Here is a 26,562-nt window from a genome sequence, read left to right as displayed (position 1 = left end):
CATGATGGCGACTTCCGGTTTATTGATATATCTGGAAAACCTCTACAATATGGGTATTTTTGGAACGGTTTTGATGAGTAGATGTCGGAAAACGATGTTTGAGGTGGTTCTGACTTTCAAGATGGTATAACCATCTGATCCAGCTCTTTATATTCAGCATTTCGCTTTATTTAGAGCACTTGTTCTGCTTAAAATGTCTTAATAATCTGAAACTGATTTGATTAGTATTCTAGTATTTTTTACTAGATCCGGCTTTAATTTACATCTGCCGCAGATATTATACTACTGCTTTAAAAACGTAAGCGCCTACTCTTGAAAAACGTTCCCAAAATATGCATATTGTGATGGTTGCTCGAATCAAGTCGAGTAATATCGACAAAAACTGTAAGGGTTTTTAAAGGTACAGCTTAACCGGAAGCCCTCGACATCGTTTTCCGTCATCTACTCGTCAAATCCGTTCCGAAAATACCCATATTCTCATATGCGAATATCGATGAACCGGATGTCGCCATCTTGGAAATTGATGCGACTTAGAATATCCTTTTCCAGCTGATAATTTTCGATCCAAAATTTTACATTATTTATTATACGTATCCAAGAATATACATACATTTGGAATCCTTGTATTTGTTGAAAATTCCAAATAACGTAAGCTTTTTTAACGTCATAATTCGATTTACGAACCCCCGATTATTACGTGAATGGAGGTTTGGGTGTACCCGGTTTTAACCTAATTATGGTCGTTCACCGGGTTATTCACGTCGTCCAGTTATGTCTGTGACATTACCTCCGTAATTTGACAGCTTCCAAAACAACAGATATTTCAACTTCTTTAATATACGAAAATCGAAAATCATATTGGTTAAATAAAAAATGAATTAGTTGAATGAACTATCGCAAAATAAAAAAAAAATACTGTATCACAATTTTATGACCGAAGGGTACTTCATGTATGTTTAGTACAAAAACAGTGCGAAGATGTCCTCAGTCTCCTCAGGGCAAATTTTTTCTGTCTTTCACAAATGAATTAAGGCCAGTTGTCGAAATTATGAAAAAAGATTCTGAGATTTAGTTCACCTAATAAATTTCAATATCAACCAATGATAAAAAACAAACTACAGAAAATATTGTTTTGATTGCGTTCTGCTACTCAGAAGTACAAATATCCATCTCTTTGGCTGCCTCGAGTGTTAAACGATGACGAAACCGTGTCAGTCAGTATCCACTCATTTCGCACATAAATCAGAGTTGCTAAACCGTAAAATCAATTTATACAACTTGACGTTCTGCGAGCCACAATTGCTCGGTTCAAAACAACACACCTGTCCGTGAGCGGCTGCTTCGATATGCGTAGTCACATACAACTGACTCGTAGTCGGCTTAATTTTATAGTCCACAAAGAATCTACGAAGGTTGCACAAGTCTCGCTGGACTCAGCTTAGCTTCGGTAGGGAAACCAAACAAAACAACAAATTATTTGGCTGTGGATAGACGACGGAGGATGCGGAATCGTGCTGGAGATAAGAAAATCGCATAGTCCAGTGCACAGGGCGCGAGGAAACAGGACATTTACGATACTGTTTAACCCCGTGAACGATTGGAGTGTGGGAACAAATGTGTTTAATTATGATCATAGAATTGGTTGCGTTTGAAAGCCCAATCCCAGAAATGGAATAAAGCTTCGCTCCTCGGTGATATCGGGCGGGTTGGACCGGGCGAAGGTCAAACGAAGACCTCCAACAAGCAAAAGGGACAGTGCGAGTTTTTTTTATGACCGCTTCGAATGATGATTGCTAAATGGTGCACAAAATTTGCCAATGAAATTAGCATAACGATAATGACGGTGGCGTTGATGATAATGATGTTTATGATGATGATGATAATGATGATGATGATGAGGATGACATCGGCCGAGAGAAAGCATTCGGATACTTCTTGCATAACAATTTTCGTTATTGTCACGCCCCTGCAGAGGGAATCTCGTGTGGCGATTTGACCCGTTGCAATACTCGGGTTATGATCTAGTATCATCTCGCATAATTTGGGTTGTTGAATGAATTGCACAGATCCAGAAAGGATTATCATTTCCATAGCAAATTGGCTGTGTGATGGGATTGAATTCCGGGATAGTTTGCATGCATTAAGGAGTTATTATCGCACTGATCCGGTAGGTCGTATCATATATATTTACCGATTAAAAAAAAAACTGGGAGATGGATAAACGATACGTACTATAAATCAAATGTGTGTCACGTTGTTTGTTAAATTTGTGGTTATTCTTCTCTATCGTCACGTAAGAGTTGAAGCTCGCATCGGACCTAGTGGAGTATTGCTCAATGTTGTTGATAAAAAATAAACAAACTTTCATGCGTGTCATTCGTCGTTTTAAACGATTATTGAATGCTTTTTATCCTCAAAACAATTGATGATTTTAAGACATTTCACACGTTTTATATACCAAGATTTTATTTGCTGGATACTTGCAACTGTTTGAGTAAATACAACTTCGATATAAATGTTTCTGATCCACGCGTATCTGCATTGAAAATGAATATTTAATTCATATTTTTATTGAATGATTATATTCCATTCATAATAAGCCGATAATGGGTTCGACTGATTGATGAAAGTTTATCGGTGTGTTAAAGTGAGAAGCTGATCAACTGATTGATCTAATTGCATCATCATAAAAGTGTCATCATGTTGAAAATTGTTGCAAATTGTTCCAACAACACGTGAGTAATTCCAGAGATGAACAGCAGAAAAGTGGCAAAATTAGGAAAGACTTGTTTACTTTCTTTGACTTTCATGTATAAATACCTCGAGCACAGCTACTTCTATGAGAAACGACTTTATGAGCAAATTTATTTCATTTTAATCTGTAGAATCATATTCTAGTGTTTTCTGACTATTTTTCATAAAAAACTTTGAAAATCAATTACAACCTCATTTTTCAATTTACACTAATTTACTCGCATAATGCACAAAATGCTTATGTAAAATATGAGTAAAATAACCACCAACAATCATCTTTCGAATTCAAATAGCATCGATCTATTTTGGATTCAAAACAAGCAATTGATAATCAGCTGCAAACTTTATTGCCTAATGGAACGGAAATATGTGGGAAATCTGGCAAATAACAAATCTGAATCAAACAGGTCGAATGATTATTGCATAATGCCAAACTTGGTACGTGGCCGTAAGTGTGTGTGTGTGTGTGTTAGCTTCCTGCCGGGATGCTCTTTAATTGATAGCATTTTTGTGGTTTTCCAGTGGCTGCCAATAATTGTTCACCCAAGCTTACAGTATAGTCACAGAACTTCCTGTTTGTACCACAAAACCTAGCAATTGATGGAATTCGAACGATAGAATCATTTAAGTGGTTGTAACTGCAATTTTTTTTCAAACAGTTGGTTTATCAAAATGGTTCAAATTATCAAATAAACGATTCAATCAATTTTTTGTGGTTGACTCATTTTTTTCGATAAATAAACGTTTTATTGACATTCAACAGTACTTTGGAAATGTAATGAAATGCAAACCAAAAGCTAATTTGAACAAACATTCTGTTTGCATCAATGAACTCTCATTAGTATTACCCAAACTCTGTCTACTTATTAATTCTAAAGATCAATTGCTTCATTCATTACTAAGGGGCGGATAGGGTCTAAGACTTTAAAAACTACTTCATCAAATATGTTCAAATTTAGCACACACTTTCTACATACAAAATGCCCAACCCCAACGTTTTCTTTTTCATTTTATGTTACTTTTGGAAGGCAGTGGTAGTTTTGACTTAAACACTACAAATATCAAGCCTGAAAAAAAATTTGGAACGGTAACTTCGAGCTGTCATAGCTCAGCTGTTTTTCAATGAATCTCAATAAATTTTACACCCTCGAATTTTGTGAAGTTCGTAGATTGATTCAAAAACTTTGTAGCAGACGATTGGTAAAGGAAAACCAATGAAAATTCGATTTTTCCCGTTCCAGGTTTTTTTCACGCGCCCAATATGCCCTATCTGCTTTCCTATTTTCTTTCCTTTGGCATAAACGTCGCATAGAAAATATTGAACACTTCAACTTTACCGAGTTATAATTTTGTTGTTAGTCAACCGGTTTTCGAAATTTGGTCACCATTGGAAGTTACTACTTCCAGAAATAGAATGCACTGAAAAAATCCGAACAATAGGGATGTCTACCCATAGTTATAATGAAAACTGCAGATAGATTACCTCAGAAAAGGTGAGAATTTTTACAAATGTTCGTAAATATCTCGAATTTCGAAGCGATGACCTATATACTTTTAAACATCATTCGATTGCTGTGATACCAGTTACAATTTTCGTCTGACTACCATTCTTACACTATCAAAAGAAAACCTTTAAAAAACGATGAATTTATAAATATATATGAATTTTTCTTTTTTTTCCACATGTTTGTATAAAACTCGAAAATTAAAGCAATGACATGTACATTTTTCTACTCTAAAATATTGGAATCATTACCAGAAACAATGTATTGATGAAAAACATTATATATCCGTTCAAAGAATCTCAATAACTTTGGTACAAATACAGAGAATTTCTATTATTGGGAAAATTTTGCCAAACAAAATTAAATCAAAATTTTTAAATTTTAAGACATATATTTTTTTCATTATTTTAGTTAGAAATTTATTATGAACAAAATTTACAAAATAACTGAAACTTGGATTTCACTTTTCTTCAAAATTTCGGTAAATATACCTAAACTCAAGAAATAATTATATTTTTTGTTGGCAAAAGATCAAAACAATTTTAATGCACAACTCAAACGCAACTGATAAGTACTAAAATTCTGATTTTGTTTTTGGGTTTTCCGTAGCATCTCAAAAAAATCGGTAGAAAAATTTCAAAATTTCCGAGTTATATTACGTCCAACGTTTCTGCAAATCAAAGTGAATATATTGCAATCCGTGTTGATTTCATCTGTTTCATAGAGACGTAGAATTTGAATTTTTCTAATAAATTATATTTTGCGACAACACAAAAATTTTAATTAATTTCAATGGCTTTGTACAATAAGAAATAGAACGTAAAATTATATGAATTCCATATACTAACCCATGGCAAAAGAAACCAACTACAATTTAAAAATAATTTGTTGCTTGATTTTTGTCTTACAAGCAATTAAGAACACAAACATATACATATCTTAAATTTTCCGCTGAACTAAACGACATCAATTATAATCGGTAGAATATTAAAATTTTCTATTTCATAAACTTAGGATTATTTCGGAATGTATAGAATTCGAAAATTATTTAAATTTTCTATTAGTAAACTCCACTCGAAAATCTATCATATACTTGTTTGCCAATTCAGAAAAAATAGAATTACGAATTTAGCACGACAAATCTCACGAAATTAAATATAACCTGTTTTTATCCACCTAATGGTGTAATGATGCCTTTCACATATCCCTTTTGTTCTCATATAAAAAAGGTATTCTTCAAACAATTTTGTTTGATTTGATGGACTAGTCTAACCTACAGAATGAAACAGTTCTCAGATCGGTTAGACCATCTTTCTCAGTGAAGTGAGTTCCACTATTCCAGGTACTTATGAAACTTAAATCGCCTCGAATATTGGCTTCGCAGCAGCCTTTGCGATTAGCACCAACTAACCAATCTACCTGCAGCTTACAGTTGTCTTCGTCTCGAAAAACAACCTCTCCGTTTGAATGCTTTTTACTGAATGAAACCCTGCTTTTATATTACTTCTGTATATAAAATTCATACTAAATAGGATTTTAAACAACATAAAATTTCTTTGTGATTGAATTTTTATTACTACTACTACCATTATTTATTACTACTACTACCATTATAATTACCAATTGATTAAATTTGTCTATTTATTAATTCTAGAGGGTCTAAGACTTTAAAAACTAATTCATCAAATATGTTCAAATTTAGCACACAATTTCTACATACAAAATGCACAACCCCAACGTTTTCATTTTATGTTACTTTTGGAAGGCAGTGGTAGTTATGACTTTAACATTCCAAATACCAAGCCTGAAAAAAAGTTGGAACGGTAACTTCGAGCTGTCATAGCTCAGCTGTTTTTCAACAAATCTCAATAAATTTTACACCCTAAGAAAAACCAATGAAAATTTGATTTGTCCCGTTCCAGGTTTTTTTCACGCGCCCAACATGCCCTATCTGCTTTCCTATTCTCTTTCCTTCGGCATAAACGTCGCATAGAAAATATTGAACACTCCAACTTTCAACCCAACTACCATTCTTGCACTATCAAAAGAAAACCTTAAAAAATTGATGAATTTATAAATATACATGAATTTTTAATTTTTTTCCACATGTTTGTAAAAGGTGATTTTTTTGAGGTTAGGATTTTCATGCATTAGTATTTGCTCAGATTTTTTGAGGTTATGATTTTCATGCATTATTATTTGCTCAGTATGCTCTGACATTTCATCATGAATAGACTTACTAACGAGCAACGCTTGCAAATCAGCGAATGGGCCCTAGAAAAGTTGGCAGTAAAACCGGTTTTTTATCAACAAATTTTGTTCAGCGATGAGGCTCATTTCTGGTTGAATGGCTACGTAAATAAGCAAAATTGCCGCATTTGGAGTGAAGAGCAACCAGAAGCCGTTCAAGAACTGCCCATGCATCCCGAAAAATGCACTGTTTGGTGTGGTTTGTACGCTGGTGGAATCATTGGACCGTATTTTTTCAAAGATGCTGTTGGACGCAACGTTACAGTGAATGGCGATCGCTATCGTTCGATGCTAACAAACTTTTTGTTGCCAAAAATGGAAGAACTGAACTTGGTTGACATGTGGTTTCAACAAGATGGCGCTACATGCCACACAGCTTGCGATTCTATGGCCATTTTGAGGGAAAACTTCGGAGAACAATTCATCTCAAGAAATGGACCGGTAAGTTGGCCACCAAGATCATGCGATTTGACGCCTTTAGACTATTTTTTGTGGGGCTACGTCAAGTCTAAAGTCTACAGAAATAAGCCAGTAACTATTCCAGCTTTGGAAGACAACATTTCCGAAGAAATTCGGGCTATTCCGGCCGAAATGCTCGAAAAAGTTGCCCAAAATTGGACTTTCCGAATGGACCACCTAAGACGCAGCCGCGGTCAACATTTAAATGAAATTATCTTCAAAAAGTAAATGTCATGTACCAATCTAACGTTTAAAATAAAGAACCGATGAGATTTTGCAAATTTTATGCGTTTTATTGTTTAAAAAAGTTCTCAAGCTCTTAAAAAATCACCCTGTATATAACTCAAAAATTAAAGCGAAGACATGTACATTTTTCTACTCCAAAATATTGGAGTTATTACCAGAAACAATGTATCGATGAACAAAATTATATATCCGTTCAAAGAAGCTCAAGAAATTTGGTACAAATACAAAGAATTTCTATTGTTGGGAAAATTTTACCAAGCAAAATCAAATCAAAACTTTTAAATTTTATGACATATATTTTTTTATTATTTTAGTTGGAAATTTATTATGAAGAAAATTTACGAAGAACTTAAACTTGGATTTCACTCTTATAAATTTTGGTGAATATATCATACTAGCTGAATTACCCGGCGTTGCTCGGAAATGTTTCGTGAAGGGAAGGCCGAAAAAAATTCTCGAAGTTGTCTTGCTTAGTGCAATACTCTGATTGTAGTGAAACATAACTTAGACGACAACCCGATTGAACAATACTCCGTCCATGTTCAGACTGCAAATGATCAGTGTCACATCTCAGATCTCAAAATAATCATAATTTTCATGGCATTCTCGACAAATTGGGTCAGTTTTATATTTGAACCCTATTTGTTAGGAACTGGAGCGGGTCATATCGCCGAAAGCCATTTCGCCGAAAGTCGTTTCGCCGAATGCCATTTCGCCGAAAGTCGTTTCGCCGAAAGGGTCATCTCGCCGAAAGGGTCATTTTGCCGAAAGGGTAATTTTGCCGTAAGGGTCATATCTCCTGCATGTTATGTCTCCTGTATAACTGATGTGGTGCAGCCACATAACCGAAGCCAGCTGAGTCGGCCGCCGACCCGCCGTCGGAAGCGGCGGCCTCTTGCATACAAACCTGTAACCGCCTCGTTTGCCCGGTCTACTCAAAGCTAGGTTTGTTTGCTTTAGTTAGGTCCGAACGAGCGGTAGCGAGGTCGGACAGCACATGAACTAAAACGATGTGGCGTAACCGCATTAGTATTTTTTCATTTTTACTTAATAAACGGAAAATATCACCTTCAATTGCCTGATAGATACACCTATGCAATTGCTTTGATGCTTACTAGCTAATAGTCAACAAGTTTTCTTGGGAACTACTTTCTGAGGTTCATTAATCAATCTTTATTCAAGAGTACAACAATCATTATTCAAGAAGTACAATGGTAAGTTAACAAAACGGGCGTTAACGCTATCATCTTTCGTTTGTCTTTAATTTAAATCAATTCTATTTACGATTTCAAGACGATTTCAGGATTCGGCGAAATGACCCTTTCGGCGAAATGTCATTCGTCGAAATAACCCTTTCGGCGAAATGACTTTCGGCGAAACGGCCTTCGGCGAAATGACCCTGATCCGTTAGGAACATTTAAAACACCTTTCTCTCTATAAATACCTTCTTAGTAACCTCCTAGTTTCATATGTATCATAATTTTCGTCACAATCGATCTACAATACCTTTGGCTTCCATAGATATAATCACTTGCTTCTCCCTCCTCTTTATAAAAATTTTATGACATCATGAATTGTTCAAAATTTTCCATCTGACAATGATTATTTTATAACGAAAGGTGGTCTAACATCATAACTACATTCGTACTATGGAATAACATTTTTATATAATTTATTTTACCAAGGCTTCAACCATTTTGGCCGTTTATCGGGGAGGAAAACTTATGGAATAACGATTCAGTTAATACAAATGTTGTAAACTTATTTCCATAACCTTGAGTCGACAGTTTTTTCAATTTACATAATAAAATGCACATTGATTTAATGATTTCGTCAATTCAGATCAATGTTGAGAATACTTATTCCCCTTTACGCTTGTGAATATTTTTGTGAACCTCACTTAGTTGCTAGAAATATACTGTACACGTAATTTTTCGAAAAATCCGATCAATTTTCCCTTTCACTTTCCATGTTCGGGGCACTTACTCCACTCTCTCACCCTCAAAATAACCTTATAATCTATTTTGATTTAACTTCCTTTTGGTCAGTGAACTTATTACAGATCTCCTTCATGAGTAGTGTAGTGTAGTGTAGAAAGAATCTATGCTTTTAAAAAAATATCGATTCCCACCTTTGGTACATGTGTTAAACTTGGTGAGACATAAACACACTCGCGTTCATAGGCAGATGAAGATCATTTTCCCTTAATTCTTTGAATTCCCCGGCAAAATGGAATCAGATCTTTTGAAATTATTTAAAGAAAAATACGACCTTGGAATTCTTGCCACTCTCTTGTTTTATAAAAAATGGGAGATTAAAATTTATCAGAAACCCCTCCTTCTAGTCTAAATGGCGATTCTCATCAAATTTGTTCATTTACCCTCTCCCCCATGTTAAGGACACTTCCTACACACCTTTCCCCATGAAAATGTCCACAGAATATCCTTATAATCATATCTAAATTGTTCAAAAAATATCTACGGTCTTCGAAATGTACCGATTCTTATCAAATTAGATTATTTTTTTAATGACCACCTTTGTTAAGGACACTTGCTACGCTCCATGGAAATATTCTTATATCCATCTCTGAAGAGCAAGAAGTACATGTACCTGGTTTGATAGGAATCCGTTAAGTAGTTTTGAAGTTATGCCATTACAAACACTACACCCCCCTTTTTAAAGGCACTTGCTGCATCCATCCCCCATTAAATTATATCTATGGTATGCAAAATGTTTCTAAGATCTTCAAAAAATATCGGTTTTCATCAAGTTATGTGAATTTTTTCATGACCCCTCCTTGGTTATGACACTTGCTACGCTCCCTACCCCATAAAAATACGACCATAAAAATTTGACCATCTCAGAAGAGCAAGAAGTGCATGTGCCAAGTTTGATAGTAATCCGTTCAGTGATTCCGGAGTTATGCCATTACAAACATTACACCCCCTTTTTAAAGGCACTTGCTACATCCACCCCCTATATAATCTTATCTGATATATGCAAAATGTTTCTATGGTCTTAAAGAGTATCGATTCTCGTCAAATTAGACAATTTTTTTCATGAGCCACCTCCCCCCCCCCCTGTTAAGAACACTTACTACGCTCCCTCTCCCCATAAAAATAAGCTTATTACCATCTCAGAAGAGCAAGAAGTATCTGTGCCAAGTTTGGTGGCAATCCGTTCAGTAGTTTCGGAATTATGCCGTTTTAAACATTACACCCCCCTATTTAAAGGCACTTGCTACATCCACCCCCCATATAGTCATATCTAAGGTATGCAAAATGGTTCTACGGTCTTCAAAACGTATCGATTCTTGTCAAGTTATATTATTTTTTCCATGACCCCCCCTTGTTTATGACACTTGATACGCTCCCTCCCATATAAATATACTCCCTAAACCATCTCTGAAATACAAGACGTACCTGTGTCAAGTTTGGTGGCAATCCGTTCAGTAGTTTCAAAGTTATCGCGTTACAAACATACAAACTTACATCCATTTTTATGTATAGGTATAGATTTTTGTATTGGACAAAAGATCTAAACAGTTTTTATGTACAACCCAAACTTAATTGATAACTACTAAAATTTAGATTTTGTTTTAGGTTTTCCGTAGAAACTTAAAAAATCAGTAGAAGATCGGAAATTTTTAAACTGCCGAGTTATATTGCATTGTAGTAAATATGTTTTGAAATGTCTATCGCTTGCTGTCAATAATAATACTAAAATTTTCTGACAAAACATAAAGTTTGAATTATTTCAACAGTTTTGTTCAGCAGGAAACTGAGCGCAAAAATCTAGTGGAAATTAAAGAAAAAACCTGTTTTAATCCACCTAGTGGTGTAATGATGTCTTTCTCATATCAATCATACTATCATATATAATACTGTGGTATTCTTCAAAATAATTTTCTTCGATTCTTAAAAGAATAACCGAAATCGGTTTGTTTGGCCGTCTACTGATAAAAACTATCAATTGGAAAAGATTTGAGGTCGATTTAGAATTTTTTTGAGGTTTTTCCCCATTTTTTAGTGATGGTATACAATTTTTAACCCACTTTACCATATATTTCCGGATCCGGAAGTCGGATCCGTATGAAATTACGCATGGAAGGTCCCATTTGAATCTAAGTTTGTGAAAATCGGTTCAGCCACCTCTGAGCAAAGTTAGTGCACTTATTTTCACATTTTTTGCACATTTTACAACATAAGTCCGGAAGTCGGATCCAAATAATATTCAGGAATTTTGTATGGGACCACAAGACCTTTCATTTGATTCTAAGTTTGTGAAAATCGATTAAGATATTTCTGAGAAAAGTTATTGCAAAACGTTACATAAACACATACGCACATACACACACATACACACAGACGTACTCGACGAACTGACTCGAATGGTATATGACACTCGACCCTCATGCCCTCGGTTCAAAAGTCGGTTTTCACAGTGATTGCATAACCTTTCTATATGAAAAAGGCAAAAATGTCTTGTTAGATAGCTATCTACAGATCGGCTGAAAAGTTCGTATCGTTTCTATGAGAGGGCGCCACTAGAATAAAATCCATACCATTTTCAGTTAGTACCAACCTTCAAAAGATACGTGTATAAATTTGACAGCTGTCTGATTATTAGTTTGTGAGATATTGCATTTTGAGTGAAGCTACTTTTGTTATTGTGAAAAAAGGGGAAAAAAGGAATTTCGTGTGTTGATGAAACACTACTTTTTGATGAAAAAAAGTGCCGCTGATACCAAAAAATGGCTTGATGAGTGTTATCCAGACTCTGCACCGGGCGAAGCAACAATTCGTAAGTGATTTGCAAAATTTCGTACTGGTCATATGAGCACCGAAGACGATGAACGCAGTGGACGTCCAAAAAAGGCTGTTGCCGATGAAAACGTGAAAAAAATCCACAAAATGATTTTCAATGACCGTAAAGTGAAGTTGATCGAGATAGCTGACACCCTAAAGATATCAAAGGAACGTGTTGGACATATTATTCACGAATATTTGAATATGAGAAAGCTTTGTGCAAAAGCCGCGTGAGCTCACAATCGATCAAAAACAACAACGAATTGATGATTCTGAGCAGTGTTTGGAGCTGTTATATCGAAATAAAACCGATTTTTTTCGTCGATATATAACAATGGACGAAACATGACTCCATCACTTCACTCCGGAGTCCAATCGACAGTCAGCTGAGTGGACTGCACGCGATGAACCGAACCCAAAGCGTGGAAAGACTCAACAATCGGCCGGTAAGGATATGGCGTCTGTATTTTGGGATTCGCATGGTATAATTTTCATCGACTACCTTGAAAAGGAAAAACCATCAACAGTGACTATTATATAGCGTTATTAGAGCGTTTGAAGGACGAAATTTCAAAAAAAACGGCCTCATATGAGGAAGAAAAAAGTTTTGTTTCATCAAGACAATGCATCGTCTCACAAGTCGATGAAAACCATGCTGAAATTGAAGGCTTCGAATTGCTCCCTCATCCACCGTATTCTCCAGATTTGGCCCCCAGTGACTTTTTCCTGTTCTCAGACCTCAAGAGAATGCTCGCTGGTAAAAAATTTAGAAGCAATGAAGAGGTAATCGCTGAAACTGAGCCCTATTTTGAGGCAAAGGACAAATCGTACTACAAAAATGGTATCGAAAAGTTGGAAGATCGCTATAATCGCTGTATCGCCTCTGATGGCAATTATGTTGAATAATAAAAACGAATTTTGGCAAAAAAATGTGTGTTTCTATTAAACGATACAAACTTTTCAGTCGAACTGTTAAGTCCAAGCCTAAACATATTTTGTTTACAAGGACAGATTGTGACAGATATTGTCAAAAAAAAAACATAAAATTTCATTTCATCGTTCAGGGTGACTGGAAGACCTTTCATTTGCGACTAGTTTGATCAAAATCGATGAATTATTTGCGACTAGTTTGATCAAAAATTGTATACCTATTTTTTATACTTATAAAAAAAGGTAAAACACTAAAATTCGTCTAATGGTGGCCTGGTTTAGGAAATAAACTTCTTAAAACTCTTGGCTCATCGAAACTGTCCGCGGAAAATCGAAAACATCTGAGGCATTGATCTCACATTTCAATCTAATCTATTGGAAAACTAACCACTTGCACGTTTCATCAACCCGCTAAATAATTGCATCAATTTAATTGGTCACTCCAATCGATAGACCGATTTAAATACATCCAACCACCGTCGTAGCAAACCACAAACGAGGCGGTCACTCGTCGGACTGTTTGGGACTTTACTAGTGCCAGGCGAGACAAGAGATAATAGCAGTAATCACACTTTGATTGATACAATCAATACTCGCTATTCCTAATGGTCTGCGGCTTTGGAGGTCCAAAGCAATGGCGACCTGTGCGATGACAGCGCGTCGGCAGCGGAACGAATGGATGGAGTGGAGTTGGAGCAGCGGATGGATGCCGTTTGGGAAGTGCCAGTGATTTACCGGCCCAAACGAGTATCGCCAAATGCAGCTGCAGCAGTGCCCGGGTGCGAAAGTGCGGTCCAGCGCGGATTCCAGAGACGTCCGCGCTGAAGCATTATAATTAATGTATACTTTGAGTAGCAAACTATTTTTTCCCACCATTATCAGTAGTTACATATATGCATTACAGGCAGCGTTAATTCGATTCGCTCTAAGCACGCGCACGGCGATTGAATTGTTCCTGCTCGATACGATTCGATACCGTGAGAACCTCGGAGCCAATTGGAATTGGCTTATGAATATGCTAATCGGTTCACACTCGACGATGAGGATGAGTCAGGATAAGTGTTAGTTTTTTTTTGTTTTGGGTGGTTTCGGCCCCACCCGAATTTGTTTCCAGCTGTTTCTGTTGAACGAGTCGCGTGCTTAATACGAGCCTCATTGAGATCATCTTCAACACTAGCATAGTAAAACTCTTTCCGTCTCTCACGCTAATCAATGCCAAGTGGCCTGTCAATGGCCTGTCCAATAGAACCACTCGAACGACAGTCAGCATAAACTATCAGGAACGAAATTCCACACAACAGGATGATAACAGTGAGGAAGTTTAACCACTTACGGTTTGTGTAGGATATCTTCTCTGGGTTCTTGAACACGGTCAGGCACACACAACTTTGCTTCCTTCCACTTCTTTCTCCCGCACTGTTTACAACTTCTTTCCACTAGTGCAAAACAGGCTGCTTCCGAGCTTCGAACGGATTCTCCCACGATACTGCGCTTCTCCACGCCGGTACTGCAATGTTATCCCAAGATCGTCCAGTTGTGAACTGAGCGCCATCGACGTCCGTCAAGGTATAGATATACAGCAGATAGCAACAAAATATTTGTTCAAAGTGCGGGACGGATTCACGCGAGTCGAATGAGTCGAATGAGTCGAATGAGGACCCGCGCGCTCAGTGTGAGCTTCGCGCGCGGATGATTTAATAAGCGTACACTTGAGTCTTATTTTTTTTCTTTCTTCCCTGTTCCTCTGGTTTCAACTCTTCCCCGGACACTGGCAAGCACACCGGTCACTGATGATCGGTTTGCCTCTGAGAAGCACGACACTTGCGGAACTTTGTTGTTTGTTTTGCTGGGTGATTTTGGTTAGAGGCTGTCACAGAGTGCGCGTGTTTTTCGTATGTTTGGGTCGAGTAAGTGTACCTCGTTCCAGTCGTCGTCGTCGGAAGTCGACGGCTGGAGAATTGTAGCATCACATTTCGATTCAGCTTTTCAATAAGATATCGTATATTGGTAATAAATTTTTATCAGTGATGGCATATATTTAGAGTTGTTTTTTTGTGACATACTGCTTAACATTTTCAATAGAAAACGAATTTTGCACCCAATCGTAGCTCGGAGCTGACGGAGACAGACATTTTTGGACATGTAAACTTCGTAACCAAAAGCCTTTCCTTTATTTTCCCCAAATCGATCCAGACTGGAAGGAGCCAAACTTTTAGGCAATAAAAATGACTTACTCTTCTTCACTATACGGGGCCGGGTGTCAATTAAAAGTTTCCAAAATAGTCGCGTAACCTTTTTCTGTCATAATTTTGAACGATAACAACACAGTCATTTGTTGATGGATAGATATAACTTAAAAAAATTAATCGATTCGGAAACTTTTAACCTAAACATTTATGGTAACGTTGTTTCAGCATATCAATACTATACTTTTGAAAAAATACTTACAATCGACCTATGGTTGCATCCACCAATCCCAGTTGTTGAAAATGATGTAATTTTCTTCTTCGGCACAGGAGGCTTCGCGTCATGCATAAAAACACCTCGTCGTTCTGCGTAGTATGAAGAGAAATCTCTAAATATATGCTGCAAAACATTTCGTTGCCTAGTTGATGCTTGCCCGTGAAAGAAACATGTAGCTCGTCCAGTGAGGTGATGACTGGATTGTCGCTTTTGTATTGTGTGTTGGTGCAATTTCCTACTTTTTGTGGTACACCGTGTTCGCTTGAGTATGTTATACACCGAAACCTCCATTTACGAACTAAACGGGGGTTCATGAAAAGAGGTAGTTCGTAAATAAAGTATACGTTATTTGGAATTTACTTCGAAAAAAAAGTTTTGTGTAGTGAATGTGGAAACAGATGTGAAGAGTAAGTGCAAGAAAATGATGTTTGGGCTCGTTTCAAAATCCAAGACGGCGGCTTCCGGTTATTGAGATTGCCTAAAACCCCTAACAATCTGGGTATTTTCGGAACGGGATTGATGAGTAGATGTCGGAAAACGACATTTGAGGTGGTTCTGAAATCAAAAACAGTGACTTCCGGTTCATTAGTATTTCTTTAAAGTTTTTGCCATATTCCTTGAGCTTGGTATTCCTTGAAAACACTATACCGGAAGTCACCTTATTGAATTTTTGCACGAGCTCAAACATCGTTTATTGGTATCGAATATGTTGCGGAAATTTCTGTGTTTTAAGGGTTTTTAAGGTATATCGATAAACCGGAGGATGTTATATTGGAATTCGAGACGACACCAAACATAGTTTTGCGGTATCTGTTTATTAAATACTTTTCAAAAATACCCATATTGTAAAGGTTTCAAAAAATATCGATAAACCGGAAGTCACCATCTTGAATTTCAGAAACACCTCAAACATTTTTTTCCAACATCTACCCATCAGTTTTGTTCCGAAGATACCCATATTGTAAGGGTTTTCAAGGAATATAAAAAAACCGGAAGTCGCCGTCTTGGATTTTAGAATCACCTCAAACATAGTTTTCCGACATCTACTCATCAATCCCGTTCCGAAAATACCCATATTGTAAGGGTTTTTAAGGAATATCGATAAACCGGAAGTCGCCATCTTGGATTTCCAAATCACTTCAAACATCGTTTTCCGTCATCTACTCATAAATCCCGTTCTGAAAATACCCACATTGCAAGTGTTTTTAATGAATATCGATAAACCGGAAATCGCCATCTTGAATTTCCAAAATACCTCAAACATCATTTTCCGGAATCTACTCTTTAAACCCGTTCCAAAAATACCCATATTGTGGTAGTTTTCATGGAATATAAATGAGTCGGAAATCGCTTTCAATGTATGCCAAAACCTCTTTTTACGAAGCAGGTTCGTAAATAACGTTTACGTTAAAAAATTGCAGACCTGGCATCACTTTTTAATGTTATTGAACGAAAAATTAAGCTCAGCATAGTTCCTCTCATACACCCAAACCTCCATTTACGAACACTTTTTTACGTTACCTCTTTTTACGTAACTCTTTTTACGAACCAAATCCCAAATAACTTAAACCTTTTTTACGAACCAACTTCGTAAAAAGAGGTTTTTGCATCCAATGAAAACAATTTCCGGCTCCACGGAAATTACTAGAATATGGGTATTTTGTAAACGGGATTTATGAGTAGATGACGGAAAACGATGTTTGAAGTGGTTTGGAAATCCAAGATGGCGACTTCCGGTTTATCGATATTCCTTAAAAACCCTTACAATATGGGTATTTTCGGAACGGGATTGATGAGTAGATGACGGAAAACGATGTTTAAGGTGTTTCGGAAATTTAATGTTTGTGGTTGCTTTCAAATAATAGATTGAGACTTCTAGATGTTCAATAAAATATTGAAAGCATGCAATATAACTATCACAATATAAAATTATTATAGCTGTTCAGACGTCAACTTGTTATGGTCATTTCGAAAATATAGTACAATATTCAAACAAACTACCGATGCAACTGAACTCACAATTTTGATTTTTGAAGCGCTTTTAAACATATCATTTAAACTGTAATGTCCGATGATAATAAATAAATAAATCAATAAATAAATAAATAAATAAATAAAATAATTTTCCTGTATATACTCATCCAACCAGTCCCGTAAATACCCATATTGTAAATATTTTTCATATACAAAAACACAAAAGATCGACTCTACAATATGTAACGTTACCATTGTTCATGTGCAGATTATTTTTCAAAATCTATATTTGTGTTAAGGGCAGTGAGACTTATTCATTAGAAATTATGATTGTTAGGTTTTTGTAAACGTCATTTCATTTCTTGTTTACATTACGTAGTAGTTTTAACAAGTTTCACAATTGTTTTTTCGCTGATTTTATTTTTATTTATTTTTTTTTCGTTTTGAATAAATATTCGTAATAACGGAAGAACTTTAAGATATGTTGCACAACACTGAAAAATTGCGCTTTTTCCATAACACAACAGTTACTAGAATAGTAATATGAACTAACTTGATGAATTGCACAATCAGTAGAAAGATAGAGGGCAGCAACTTAACATGTTACTTGGTAAACAACCGATTTAACATAAACAAGTATGGAAACGTCATTTCGGAATTTCAATAGTATATCGTTGAAAATATGGTTCGAATCGACCTATGTCGATTTCATCTACCAATCCCAGCTGACCAAAATGATGTCATTCTATTGATTGTTCGTGCACGGTCGACGGTTTCGATCATTCCCATCTGCATCGCATGAACATTCGCACATAAGGGAATCTATGAATGTATGCCATCTTACACTTTTTACTTTAATCGGCAGCCGGTCACCAACTAAGTAAGTAGCTTGTCGCTTACTGGATGCTTATGTGTTGTAGTGTGTCATTTTCTTCCATCTGCTGCACACCGTGTTCGCTTAAGTATATTGAATCTGTTGATTCTACGGGAACTAGCAGGCCAATTCACAGATTTCGGCGAACTATTTTTTGAACCTAATTTGATGCGCTTGTATCTCGGTGATTTGTTGATGGATTTGTTACATTTGAACATGTGTGCTGTGAGGCGCTGTATGCTAAATATGTGTTCGTTTATGTAAGTGTTCACTGCATTTGATTCACCGGTGAGCGATTGAGTTGCCCATGTTAACTTCTCTCGCCCGGCAAGTAAAAATAATCACTTGCATGTGAGCGGGGGAAATGAAACTGAACACCAATGAAACTGTTGACGATTAGAAATGTCTTAATGCTCAACACGGAAATTCTAATTGTACTTGAATTAAATAATATTTTTTGGACTGTCACTAGTCAAACTAATGTTTAAAAATATAAGTGCGGCCTGTGCAGGTGGTATATGATTTCTCGATGAACATTAGATTAGGTTGCTGTGAATGAGAGAATTTCAAAAATGCTTTTTTGATGTCATTGTTGGTCGTGTCTCGTACACAACCCTGTATTTTTTTCAAATAGTTATACTAGAAAAATGATTACTTCTACAAATATGTGATTCCGAGATCAGTCGAGTTTAAAGTGATAAAATCAAAGTCGATCCCCAAAAAAATTTTTTTTTTCTATGTTGATGAATCTTGTCCCAAGATAGGTAATTATGTTCCCAACCAACCGTTCTTACATTGGAAGATGGGCAGTTTTAAACACTGAAAAAAACCGGGTTCAATCCACCTAGTGGTGTATTGATGTCTTTTGCATATTATTATCTGTTATTTTTATAAATATCATTAAACGAATTTTCCAAAACTTTAAATTGGAACTGGAATAAAATCTAGAAAGATCTAACCACATAAACTTGTCAATTTGTCAACAATTATGTCAAATTAAGAAGTGTATTCCCGTCATTTGCAGCTTCACACTAAGTGACGGTTTAAAATTTTAAGCACACTTCACTCTCTAGCTCTGAAACCGGCAGTCAGATTCAGATAAAATTCAATAGCAGCTTTTGGGACCAAAAAATCTTTCCTTTGAAAGTTTGTGAAAATCAGTTTTGTTTACGATAATTGAAATTTACTTCGTAAACAAAAGATTGTGCAATGAATGTTTTAAAACCTAACCGTATGGATATTTTCGAAATGGATTTGAAGAGTAGGAACCTTTCGTTCCAAAATCCAAGATGACTTTCTTGGTGACTTTCTTGAAAACCCTTACAACATGGGTATTTTCCGAACAGAATTGATGAGTAGGTGTCGGGAAACGATGTTTAGGGCCGTTCCGAAATCCAAGATGGTGACTTCCGGTATATTGATATACCTTGGAAACTGTTATATATGGGTATTAAATAGCGTAGTTTTAACTTTAAACAATCACCAGAAATTCGAAAACAAATTTAAAAATCAAACAGAAACGTTAGGTTCTAGGAAAACCTCTACTCTAACTATGCTGCTTTGATTTGTTGATTTCTGATTAGTTTGCACTGAGATACAGTGGACACCGCAAATCATAATTTTTAAGAAACGTTCTCAAAAATTCCTCTTCACCAACTAATTTCTTAATATTTTTCCACGAAAAAATTAAAAATGTTGTTCGAATGATGTTTTGTATTATGCACAACGTTTGAGTTCAATTTGTTGAACGATAGTTCTGAAAAAAATCGCAAAAATGGTGTTTTTCATGTTTTAAACCCTAAACCCTTACAGCCGCCCCTCTGAAGAAAAACAACAACAAAATTCTAAAGTATGTTTCTTTTACACTCCACTTAGTATTCAAATTTCACCGTCACGCTCAGCGTCCGAATAACTTTTGACTCCTGTCATTGTGGTTTAGGCAAGCTTCTCTCACTTCTGCTTGAAATTTTGAACCGATTTTGCCTCTCCTATTTTCCGACGATTTGTTGCCCAAAAAATGTCGATCAGTCGGAGCGTTGGACTGTTTGGAGAACTACTGTGTTCTGGTACCGAAATGACGTTACTTTTTCGTATCATTTCTTCGTCACTGTTGAGTAGTGGCAAGTTATTAAATCCAACCAAAAAAAGAGTGTTTTGATAACGAGACATTGGAAGAGATAAAAGACACCTTTGCAGTCATTATATGATGTAGATTTTCCAGTTAATACTCCTGGTTGAGAGGAAGGGTTTACTGCTCTATCCGCATGTACAGATGGCTTGCAAAATCTGTTACTATTTCGCAAATTTTTCTATCTTCTGTTGGTTAAACTTAGACTTTAGGCTTCTTTTGATCGTCTTTGCGTGGAAGTTACTGCCAGGGATTTGTAAAATGCCCGCCTTCATGTCATGTCACTGCTCTCTTTTTCTAATTGTTTATCATCTTTGAAACATTCCTTCTGAGTGTTGAATAGCCTCAGATTACCTTTCATTTTAATGTCCTGCTAAGTTTACTTAGTATTCGTAGTACAAAATAGTTCGGTCCGTTTTCAAAAGATGGCTCTGACTGTTACTAATATTGAACAGTAACAGCTGATGTCGATAGTTTCGAGAGTTTAGACATCTGTAATCAATATTCAGTTCATATTGTTTCGAGTTTTTTTTTTCTAAAAAGCCTTGATTTTCACTGTATTAATTGTGAGCAATTTTGTGTTTTCTGTTTTAATTGGAAGAAAAATACGTTTGGAGAATAAAGATTTCAGTGTTAGAGACAGGACAACCAAAAAAAGACAAAGACAAACAGTTGAAGGCATTACTTGATGAAGATATGAGTTAAAGGTAAGAGAAGCTTGCAGAATCATTGGAAGATTCAACAAGCAGTTTCTGTACGAATAAAATTCATGCGAGTGATACAAAAGCAAGGCAGTTGGGTGCCTGATGAAACCGAGAGGCATTGAAAGGCGATCTTTCAGTTGCGAGCAACTGATTCAAAGGCATCAAAGAAAGAGTTTTTTACATCGAATCGTTTCTTGGAATGAAAAATGATAACCCTATAAAAGAAAAAAATACTACGCTATGCGCGGTCAATTGTTCCCATCGACCTCAACATCAAAAACCAAAACCGAATATGGTTCACGGTTCGACGGTCATGTTGTGCATCTGGTGGGACCAAAAAGGGTGTCGTGTACTGCGAACTGCTACAATCAGGCAAATCCACAACGGGCGATCGGTACAGACTGGAATTGATGCGTTTTAGCCGTACATCATGAGAAGAACGGCCGTAATACAAGCCAAGACGTGATAAAGTTAGTCTCCTGCATGACAACGCTTGGTCTTATATCGCAAAAGTCGAGAAAAAATATTTGGAAACGCTCAAGTGGGACATTTTGTCGCTTCCCGCCGTATTCTCCTGACATTGGTTCTTCTGATTACTGGTTGTTCCCTCTGATACAGCACGATACAGCACTTCTTTCACAGAAATCGAAAATTGACTTCTTTGACTGATGTTTTCAAAAGACGAGAATTTTTTTCGAGATGGAATTCAAAAATTGTCTGCGTTAAGTTTTAAATTGTTTTTATTTTGTCATGAAAGCATTTTTGACCCCGAGCGGATCGTATTAATTTGTACTCCCAATATAATTAACTTTTTACCATTTGTTTGTTTCACCATTTGTTTCTCATTTACTTTGTTGTATGTTCCCCCTTTCGACTGATTGGTAGTCTTCCACTGAACCGTTTTGGTTTGTAATAATTTGCCGATGACGTTTGACATCGGCTGATTGCGCCGTTGGTCGGCACTAAGGTAAAAAGCTTCAGTGACAGTTTCAGAACACTGACGCGATGAGGTTACCAAATGAACGACTTACTCTGAGGTGCATGGTAAAATAACGAAACGAATACCAACCATAACCTCATTACTTGCATATTCAATATGAGTTAAACTCAGTTAAGTTAAGCACCAAACAAAAAACTAGAAGCAGGACGCTGGCAGTTAGAAGCTAGAAACTAGAAGCCAGAATTATTTTACATTTGTGTATTGTTTTTAAGACTGAATCGAAAGGGTTTTATACGTTATGAAATACCAAATGTAGAAATGCGAAGTGCCTCTTCACTCGCCATTCAGTCCCGATACAAAACCTTCAAACCGCCATCATTTTTTTAAGGTATCAGAAAAGTTGTCGAAAGGTGGGTAAAAGTTAAACAGTACTCTGAACGAAATTCATTGTTTAATTTGTTTCACAATTTAATCATAATTGCGGAAATTACTCGCAGAACTTGTTCACACAACCCGTAAAAAAATCAATCAAATCATGATAGATTGATTAATAATATTCATCCTTGAAAAATATACGCTTAAAATTGAACGCAAAGAATCACTCACTAATATGTAGGATAACAAATACAAAAATTTGATTCATTTTCTACGAATAAAAGATCAACGCTTGAATCAACCTTGTTTGTATAATGAATTTTTTTATCGCCTAATCAACGTCAAGCGCACAATCGCATATCACACCCGCATAAACCCGCTTGAACTGTCTGAACGCAAACGGATATCTCCCCCCCACATACACACACAAACACTCAAACAAAATCAACACCACCGCTCGGAAGTCATCCCATTAGTCAGTCACTACTGTCAGCAATAATCAAACATCTTAAAACCATCAATCGGTAGTGTGTGTGTGTATACTCTACAAGCTAATTGACACACTACGCGGCACCGAGATCGAATGCAATTAGTCCCTTGCCACCACTGACTGCACGCGAGTTGGTAGCCTTCTCACTGCCAGCATGCGACCAAATGAGAACGAGCGAGACTTCGTGACAGTGGCTTCTCACTGCGCAGTAGAGTAGAGTCAGCCTGCTTGGATCACTTCACGATCGCCACCGCCGGCAACCGCAACAGTCACAGGCAGCGCTGCCGACACGCGGTGCATACAAAGCGCGAATTGCAATTGTGTAGTACGTGAACACAATGCACGGACGGACGGAGCAATCTTATGCAGTGGTAGGCTGTGGGCTAATGATAACTTGCTTAAACTGGCTAGCACTAACTGGAATTCGGTATGCGGAGCAGCTCATGGGGAAGCATCTCGAAGATCAAGATGAAGTGAGAGATGAAAATAGTTGCTGCTTCAAAGGGACTGCTTGCCTTTATTATTATTATTATCATTATTATTGCCGTCATCCGTGAGAAGTTTGATACAGGGGGAGGTCTTCCAGTAACCGCAGTATTAATTTATGTTACGGAAGTTTGTCTACAACGGTTGAGCAGTTTATTTGTTAATTTGACTACAAATTTGTGCCGAGAGCACATAACTACCGTTGTTATTCAAATGTTTACTCTTCAACTTATCAGTGTTCTACAAAATTACAAATTGAAATGACAATAGGATACCTCTTGATTCGGTAAAAACTGGCTTTGAAAACTTTTCCCTACAAAAAGTATGCACACAATCAAAAATTGCTGGCCTTTCCTCAATAGTTCAGAATCTGTTAATTGCTCTGTACACTTTCCACCGAAAACAACGTGGTCAATCCACCTAGCAGTGAGATGATACCTTTTTTCATCAATCCGCATGTGTTTTTTGCATGAATATTCCTCGGTGTTTCAGTTTTCTTGACATTATTCTAATGTCCGTCGTTTTAAGTGGCAATTTAAGATTTTAATCACTCATTACTCTGTAATGTCGAAACTGCAAATCGGATCGAATTTGAATCTAAAAGTGTAACAATCGCTTAAACTTTTCATGATATGTCGAAGTAATTTCCACTTGAGAGTTTAGGGTAATTTAAGGTACTTCCAGAGCCGGCATTCAGGAACCAGCATAACCCAAAACGGATCGTATGGCCATATGACGAATAAATTGCAATATTTTTATGTCCAACTTTAAAGCCTTTCGGGGTTGTCATCTTCTATATCGGTTTGAATTTGTAAAATTCATCATCCTAAAATTCAAGAATCGGAAGTCAGAATTGGATAAAATTGGATTTATTTTAATTTGAACTTGTGTTTCTGAAATTCGACTTGGTTTTTTTTGGGAAAACGATTGAACTTTGAGAAACAATTCGATACTGGAACTGGAATTCGACATTCGGTGTAGCCGAAGTTAGACAAATTAACCTGAGTAGCTGTATAGTTTTCATTTGTTTCAAAATGTTTGAAAATCAATGTAGACATCTTTGAGGAATCGTGGTGCGAATTAAACTTTTGGGTGCCTTCCGAAACGAAAACTGAATACAACCACAAATGAAATAAGTTTATTTGGTTATCGACTATCCAAATCTGCTAACCCGATAAACCTGATTAATTTATGTGAAATAGACATTTTTATTCTAATCACCCTGTATCTCCGAAACCGGAAGTTGGATCTGACTGAAAAACAAGATGTTTTATAGAATCTTAAAACTATATACGGCTGTTATGTTCTTCCAGCATTTATTGCTGTAAGTAGTTTAAATCAATATAATTATGGAATTGCTTTCAACTCGAAAATTCTGCCATCATCTAGTTTACATGTCATACTCGAACGATTATGTTGCCAAAAAGGAACCGTGCTAAAATCGGTCCCAAGCCAAATGTCATTCTGTACACAGTCTTTTGGGTACTTAGAAACAAATGTATGTAACAGTATAAAAAATCGTGTTTTATGTTGCTCCTAAGCATTTCTTTGCCAGACAGCGCTCAAAACTTCTACTGCTGGAACAGGGAAAAAAGTCGCTTACACAAAAATTTCGATATTTCCGTTGAAAATGGACGGATTTTAACAATCTATGGCTCGTTGGATAGGTATTACCGTGCGGAATCTAAGTCTGAAAATATATTCTGTTTTCAAGGTCAGTAGTGACAGATACTGTCAAAAAAAGACGGGTGTGTAATGTCAGTAACATAACAGAATGTCGTGAATACGAATAAAACTGACACTTTACACTTTCGAATTCGAATTGATAGTTGATCGATTGTGTGAAGTAGAGATGAGCAATTCGCTCCTGAGCTGTTCCAGTGAATCGAATCATTGAAGTGAGCTGACAGCTCACAGCTCTTTTCAAAAGAACCGCAGCTCATCAGCTCACTCATTTGCTACCCAGTTCACTGCGTTATGACGCAGGGAACACGCTACGAGCTGATTGGATCTTCGGCTCTTTAAGAGATTCAATTTAGTCGACATCAATTATAGATAAATTAATTCGCATTGCATTCTTTGCATAATTGCAAATCAATGATTCAATTTCAATCATGCATATGAAAGAAAACCGGCGCATAAGAAAAACGGCGCACAAAATGAACCTTAAGTACAAACTAAAAGAGCTGATGGAGGTGATTGGTTCGGAGCTGTTCACCAAAATGAGCTGCTTGGCAGGCTTCTAGTGTGAAGATATGTGCCTGACTACCTCAAAATCGTCGTCCTTGCGCGAAAAACCTAAGCAAAAGTAAAGAGTTTTCCGCGTTGTTTTAAAAATTTCAGAAAACTTAATTTTTTATTTGTTTGTGGATATCTCACACTGTTCAAAATATTATCCTAAATTCCTGATCATATTTCTGATGAAATAGTGAAAGAATTATGTTGCTGCCATTAATACAAGTCGAGATATTCACGATTAAGTTCTGCCCATTCTTCCATATGACTAATTTTGAAAAGGCGCCCCATAGTAAAGTAAGTCGTATTCACGATAAAAAGAACCTATTTGAAGAATTCTGGTATTAGAAACTGGACCTGAGTTCAAGAACTCAATTCAGAACTTAGAACAGACTCAAAATTCAGTTGGATTTTAGTTCTTGAATTACAATTTCGAAACTGAAATCAGCTCCGGAATCTTTTTCTAGAATCCAGTTCAGCACACAGGCTCTGAATTCTAAACCCATATTCCGGAAGCTCTGAAGACAATTTTTCGCCACGACCATCAAATGGGTTGTATAGAGTAAAGCAAAATTTCGCATAATTCTTTGAGAGTATTATTATGATTCTAAACAGAACCGAATAGAAGAATTCTAGAATAAGAAACTGGACCTGAGTTCAAGAACTAAATTTAGAACCAAGAACAGACTCAGAGATCAGTTGCAATTCTAAAACTATAATTTCGAAACTGAAATCAGTTCCGGAATATAGTTCCAGAATCCAGTTTCAGAACGCAGGCTCTGAATTCTAAACCTATATTCCGGAACTAAAATCTGAAACTTGAAGACGACTTCTCGCTACGACTACCGAAAAGCAAATGAGAACTGCTCTCATCATTGACGACCGCTCCATCTGACGATTGAAGTCCAAATGACAGCACGACCTAAGCGTTTGAGGCTTTA

At 36.5% G+C, this 26,562-nt stretch overlaps 2 protein-coding genes across 4 annotated transcripts in view; one reads left to right on the top strand and one right to left on the bottom strand.

The window, feature by feature from the left end:
* LOC131436160 (protein yellow-like) overlaps nt 1-14,614 on the bottom strand; it is a 42,742-nt gene extending 28,128 nt beyond the window's left edge. Inside the window, exon 1 of the mRNA XM_058604696.1 lies at nt 14,286-14,614. The gene's annotated coding sequence lies outside the window, so the exon portion shown is untranslated. The remainder of the gene's footprint in view (nt 1-14,285) is intronic.
* Nucleotides 1-26,562, top strand: part of LOC131436161 (junctional adhesion molecule A-like) — a 1,299,588-nt gene that overhangs the window by 707,870 nt on the left and 565,156 nt on the right. The window lies entirely within an intron of this gene.

Source organism: Malaya genurostris, chromosome 3, assembly GCF_030247185.1.
Source record: "Malaya genurostris strain Urasoe2022 chromosome 3, Malgen_1.1, whole genome shotgun sequence".
NCBI classification, from domain to species: Eukaryota; Metazoa; Arthropoda; class Insecta; order Diptera; family Culicidae; genus Malaya; species Malaya genurostris.
This window is presented reverse-complemented; position numbering and strand designations above follow the sequence as displayed.